Source organism: Aulonocara stuartgranti (assembly GCF_965226115.1).
Source record: "Aulonocara stuartgranti genome assembly, chromosome: 3".
Taxonomy (NCBI): domain Eukaryota; kingdom Metazoa; phylum Chordata; class Actinopteri; order Cichliformes; family Cichlidae; genus Aulonocara; species Aulonocara stuartgranti.
The window spans coordinates 20,535,321-20,541,970 of NC_138941.1; the positions used below are offsets into that span (position 1 = coordinate 20,535,321).

The following is a 6,650-nucleotide window of genomic DNA, read 5'->3' on the forward strand; positions in this document are numbered from 1 at the left end:
TTCATTGTATTTAGCTTTCCTCTCCTGGTCCTGTCATTAGGTTTATGTCTGTCAGCTGTTTTCCCCCATGTGTCGCCACTTCCCCTGATCACCTCATGTCTGTATTTAAGCCTTTTGTTTTCTTCATGCCATTGTCAGTTCGTCTGTTTATTCTCACCAGAGTCATGGTCATAGCCTGTTTATTTTCCACCTCGGTCATAGTTATAGTTTTTGGTCTTAGTACCTTTAGTGTTTTGTTTCTTAGTGTTTTGTCAGTTCAGTGTTTTGTTTCTTAGTGTTTTGCCTGTTTGCTTTGGTCTCTTGGTTCATTTCCTGCCGTCATCGCAATAAAGGTTCACTTTTCTGTTAATCATTACTATTCCTCGTCATCATCTGCTTTTGGGTCCTGTTTCCGCACACATCGGCGCACCCCGTCGTGACAAAATTGTTCTATAAAAGCAACAGCTTTCCTTTCACTGTTACTATTTAACACCATTAATTAGAATTTAAACACTTTGTTCATTTTATTAACTGTATTGCTTTAGGTTCAATTGACAATATTAATTTGAATTTAATGGCACCATTTAGATTGTGTTTTGGACCTAATTAATTTGATTAATTATGATTTAATTAATAGTTTCATCTATATGCTAAATGTTTAGGCATCAACAAAACAAGTCTAGAAAGGTTCCTGAGTTGTCATCTATACATTGTAATTAGGTGTTTGGACCTTTCAGAGGTCTTCAGCAAAGGTCTAACACTTAACTACAGAGTACAGGTGACAACTCAAAAACCTTTTTACACTTGCTCACACGTTACCATTTATAACATTCAAGATCCTTGCACTTCAATAGAAAACTCTTACACCAAAGCTTACATAAAGTGTAAATGCAAAAAAAGGGTGCTGCATCAACAACTTTATTTACGGTGAGCCTTGACAAGGCAAAGCTTCAACAGGGAACAACACTGCATAAGGCAACATTAAATGCTTAAAGTGCATGACCAAAATTTAAACATTGGAAACAACTTTCCGAGTTTCAACAAAGTGACATTGTAGTGTGCCGTAAGATGTCAAATTCAATACAACTTGTGATTATAGTCAGATCTGCAGATTTACCACAGCTACTTAAAAATCACTGTATAATGCAATTACAGAAAATACTTAAGTGACACAAAAAGGTAAAAACGATTTAGTCCCCAGTTACAAAAATCTGATTCAGAATTATAAGTTTTCTATTATATAATACATTTTACAATAAAAAAAATGCATCAAAAATCTCAAAATATTCTTAATTAAATGCTAAGACCAAAAATCCAGTACTTAACTTGAGTACAGGTGACAACCTTAGAACCTTTTCACATTTGTTTGCACATACACTTTAACATTTATAACACTCAAGATCCTTGACCTACAATGGAAACCTGGTACACGAGAACTAATATGAAGTGTAAATACAAAAAAAAAAAAAAGAGTCATTGCGTCTCCTTTTGGCAGAGTTTGTTCTTCAGCACTTGTATTTTGTTAGACAGTTTTTTGTCTTCCAGTCCCATGAGCACCTTCTGGAAGAGCTCAAATGTGTAGCGAAGTGGCTTTGGGTAACTCAGATTGAGGCAGTAAATTAGCCCAAACAAAAGTGCACACCCGCTCGCCACATCGTGAAGATCCTGCAAGACGGTGCATCTCTCGATAATGATGCCAACATCTTCAAGGGAGTCATCAGGCTGTGCTCCTTCATGGATTATTTTATAAACACGCCAAATCCATCCTCTCAAGCTCTTCAGCTTCCATCACGTTGAAATCCTGAAAAGGACAGAAATATTTTAAATCCGTTGTATTTTGGTCATCGCATCATCTATCTATTCACTCCATTTTAGTTAAAATGGTCCACACTATCCTAATTACACATATCCCTGAATGAGACTGAGGAGAACAGACCAAAGAAAAATGTGGATTTAAGACTATCACCAAATAAAGACCAAGAAGAAGATACATGAAACATGGACAGAGGGCAGAAGGAGTATGCATTAATAATATTATCAATATTCTGCTGACCAGGGTTATTTTCTTTAGTTTCGCATAAAACAATGTAAGTGAATGGAAACAAAATCCTAGTATTTCCCATGCACTTTATTGTTGTAAGCTAATTTAAAGAAAACTGATTGCTGCCAGAACAGGAGAATGCCTGGGCTTGTTTAGAAAATACATTTTTCAACTTACAAAACTCTGGGAATTATGACAGTCAAAATTTTACTGAGGGGTGGAATATCCCTTTAAAAATAAACTTACCATGTACTCTTTGATGAGATTTTCAGGGTTCTCATTCAGGTATATATTCACGCTTCACTTCGATTCTGGAACTCTAAACAAAACAACACATGCAGCGCAATTACTTTTTTGAAGTTTTTAGAGACCCCCACAGAACTTAAGTCAATTTTTATTGTTGTTTAACCAATTCATAATTGTTTCTAAGTAATTTTAAACATGCTTTTTGCAAGCAAGTAGTATTTTGTGTTAGAGAATGAGAAGCTTACCAATTCACTCCCATAAAGATTATAAGTTATGAGTCCAATTACATTGATTGCAATACATTGGGTCGTGGAAAATGCAGCTTTAGCGTGGTGTACCACCCGAAAGAAGGAAGAAAAGTGTTGTTGCATAGGAGTGCTGTTCAAAGGAATCAAAAACATTTTGATAGAGATTTCCAAAAATTAATGACAAAAACTACACACTGTCACGTTAATATGAGGTATGCGGGCTACCACCACATTTGCAGTATTTATACCAAGTTTGAGTGAAAAATAATAATCTATTGTGTTACTGAGTTGTGGCGAAATGTGAAATGTTGTCTGCCTTTGTCTTTTCTCAGTGTAGCTAATTATTCCTTTGGACAATTAATGAGTAACAAAAAAAAGAAAAGAAAAAAGCTACAATGCCAACAGCGGCACTTATGGCCTCTAGGGGCATGAGTTACTTAGTTCTGCTTTGTGTCAGGACCAAGTCCAGAATATAAGCCAAAAGCGAGATGAGAAGTATAACGCAGGACAGAACAAGCATAAAATGACCCAAGAAAGTTAAAAATACAGGTTAATAACCAGACCTGAGATCAACCTGCAACTAATCTATTAGTTACAGAACATTATAACAAGACAGAATACCTGTGAAATTGTAGACAATGCTGCTGTGATCCGCCGCGCTGTTTCCCCTCCTGTTTTTTCGTAGAATCTTCATCAACTGGTCAGAGTACTGGTCAAGACTGCTCATGAATGTGGACAGCAGTGGAACTGTGGTGATAACCTAAAAGACCAAATAAGAGAATTGAAAATGTAAAATTGCGTATTAAGGAAAAAGTAAATAATATGCAAGCATTAGGTACCTTCAACATGCACTTTTGGAGCACAGCTCAAATCTCTGCAGCTCCAAATTCCACAACCAGCAACCTGAGAGAAAAAGAAAAACAGAAAAAATACTGGGTGGTTAGTGCTCCGTTTGTGTCGGTTTGTGCTGGTAAAATCATCGTTTGTATGGCTAGGTGTCAAAGATATTACACTTTTATTTAATAGGTCATTCAGAGTTCACCCCCCAGCAACACGAAAATGGCCCGAAATAGGTCAAAACATGCCACAAAATGCTCGGGTGCGAGCGAGAGTTTCCTACGACGTCTACATCACCCGGACGCTCACTCGCGCCCGTAACGGTGTGTTCACACCGAACACGATAGAGGCGGGCAGAGCGTCAGGTTTACATGTAAAGTCAATGGAAAGGCGCGATGACCCGCGATTGCGGCTCCCGCGAAAATTCGGAAGCAGATTTGCGTCGCGAAAACGCCTGAAACGCGCGTCAGTGTAGCGCGTTTCAGGCATTTGACTCGCGAATAAAACCACGCGCGTGAGTTTTTGTGTTGCATTTTGTGCATACGCGCGTTTCGCGTCTACCGCTTGAGTTGGAAAAATCTGAACTCAAGCGTCAAATCGCGCCGCGACAACCAATCAGGACCTAGGTCAAAGGGGCAGATCCAGCCAAAGCCCTTCATACTTCGATGGAGGGGAAGGCTAATCAATGCGGTAGCAAACAACCCGGAGCTGTACGACACCAGCTGCTTTCTGTACCGAGACAGGAATAAAAAGGAGGAAGATATGTGAAGAGATCGGGCAACCTGGTAAGTTCATTCATTTCTCTTTTGAAAGTCTTTACTGACCCGGGGAAGCCTCACAAAAGCTAGCAAGCCACCGCTATTTTCCCACTGACGTACAAATACCGTTCTGCTTTCATGCATGTTGTCATTTAGGAATATATTTTATTTTTTATTAATAAACAGCACACAGTGGTCCCGCTGTTCATCCGTCACTGCTTCGCTTTTTCGCTGATTTTTTTTTGCACCGTACAGCATTGCATTCTGCAGCCTGATTGCCAAATCTGCTCCGTGTCGTGTCTCCTGCGCTTGCCAAATTTATCACGTTTGGTTTTGATAACCATCACGTCCAATAGAAAAAACAGCACAAAGACACCCATAACTATGAGCCTCATTCGGAAATACACACCTGCACCGCGAGGGAAAAAGGCGCACGAAAGTGGCGGGCAGATCAGGGGCGGAGCGTGGGGGTGGCTTACGGGGCTTAAGCCCGGGTTGTTTTGTCAGAAGCCCGGGGTATTTTGGAGTGTAATTTTTTCATAGTTAGATGCCTGGCTGACAACTGTATAAAACAAAAAGTACACACAATATTCGAAGCACATAGTGCACACTGTGGGAATTTACGACTGTGCGTGAATCCCCCCCTGATATTGGTATGATCCGAGCTCAGGCACTAAGCGACTGAGCGAGGGGGCGGGGCAGCTGCTACCTGTTAGTGCGCTGTTGGAGAGACGGAGCCAGCTATACTAAGGAGAGCTTAAGTTTGACCAGGTACCAAAGCAAATCATTCGTACCGTACAAATAATGTAAATATGACGGTGCATCACGAAAGATTGATATCAAACTGATCACTTGACCAATATTACGTTACTTGCTCTTCAAGTGAATCAACAAATGGCGAAATGAAAAGCCGAACAAATGCTATTTTTTAGAGTCTTAGCTTACGTGTGTTTATTTCATATTTTCAGTTCTTACCCTCCCCGACTAAATCGGTTTCAGTTATGTACTGAAATATAAGAATGGACATTAGAGGCTTCTTTCAAAGAAAAAACTCAGGTAAATGTTATTTTATATATTGTGCTTTGTATGTTGTTCAGTATATTTCTATGCAAAACAAGAGGGATTTCAGTACACAGCAGGATATTCACATTTGTAACCAGATATTTACATACACTTTAGGGAGAAAACATAAAACATTTTTACTGTACAACATCAATTTAGATAAACTTTTGTTTTAGATAAATATTGAAATATCTTTTGAATTAGTTAAATGTCAGAATAAAGAGAGAGAGATCTGTCTATTTATTATCACTTTCATCAAATTTAGGAGTACATGTACACTAAGTTTATTGTTAAATAATAAGAAAACTCCAGACGATTCCATTCTGAGCTGAAGAAGCTTCTGATAGGTTAGTAGAGTCCATGTGAGTAAACTGGTGGCACAGCTGTGGATGCATATAAGGCAAAACACAGAGCCTGTTTCTTTGACATGGGAAAATCAAGAGATATCAACCAAAACACCAGGAAAAGAACTGTGGAGCTCCATAAGTGTGGCTCAGTTTGAATACAATTTGGTGCCATTTGCAATTAAAAAACACAGACAGTTTCTCTCTTTACTCTTAAAGTTAACAAATACGTTTTTTATATTTATCAATCTAAAAAAATAAACATTTAGTCTGATTTGATGTTACAATTAAAAAAGTGTTTGTTTTGATCTGAAGAGTTTGTAAATATCTGGTTTCAACTGTATATTTGATGATTGTCAGCACAAAGAGGGAGAGAGAGGAACAGAGATTGAGATGGAGAATGAGGACAGAACAGAGATGAACAAGAGCAGGTGAGACACACATGTTAGTCAAATGGTCGTTTGCCAAAAGTATCACCGTATCATAGGTACTCATGTATCTCGTACCTAGTGTTTCTTTTTAGGTTTGTTATTTTTCAAATTCTATATTTATTAAGTTATGCAGCTTGTTTGCACAACAAGGCTAAATAATTATATAAACCTTTCTCAATCTAAATATTGTACTTTGGTAGATTTAAAAAAATAAGTGTAGTGCAGGTCTATGATGATTTTTAGTGCTACTATCATCTAGTTCTGATTCTGGTTCTGTCTTGGTTAAGTCCTCAGTAGTCCTGATTTTGAACTGTTGTAGTCCTGTTTTAATTCTGGATCAGTTCTGGGTCTGGTTGAATTGGGGTTTAGTCCCTGTGTCTTGATACAGCCCCGACTTCGTTCTGTCTTGCTGCTTAATTAAAAAACTAGTTTCAGGTGTCCTGCATGTGTGATATATATATTTCCCTATATGAAGTCATTCTTTTTTGAACAAAACTCAAAACAGAGCCAATTAATCTTTCAGTCATTTCTAACCCCACCCCCCCCCAAAAAAAAAAAAATCCCACATGCATACTACCCTTTAGGGCTAAGCCCCGGGTGTTTCAAATGTCTGGCTCCGCCTCTGGGGCAGATGAAGACAAACGGCGGCATAATAATACTTTTACGTTTTGCAATCTACAAAGGTTTGCACTTTGAGAATCAGT

The 6,650-nt window shown here is 38.4% G+C and overlaps 1 long non-coding RNA gene across 2 annotated transcripts; it reads right to left on the reverse strand.

Annotated features, from left to right (window-relative positions):
* Positions 1–687: 687 nt before the first annotated feature.
* Positions 688–3,972, reverse strand: LOC309701487. 2 transcript variants are annotated; one of them, XR_014275008.1, is made up of 4 exons: positions 3,354–3,972; positions 3,136–3,274; positions 2,267–2,339; positions 688–1,780 (listed from the first exon to the last, which is right to left on the reverse strand). It is a non-coding gene; the product is annotated as an uncharacterized lncRNA (long non-coding RNA). The 2 variants fall into 2 exon arrangements; XR_014275009.1 differs by lacking the exon at positions 2,267–2,339 and having other exon boundaries at positions 3,354–3,970.
* Between the last annotated feature and the right edge of the window lie 2,678 nt (positions 3,973–6,650).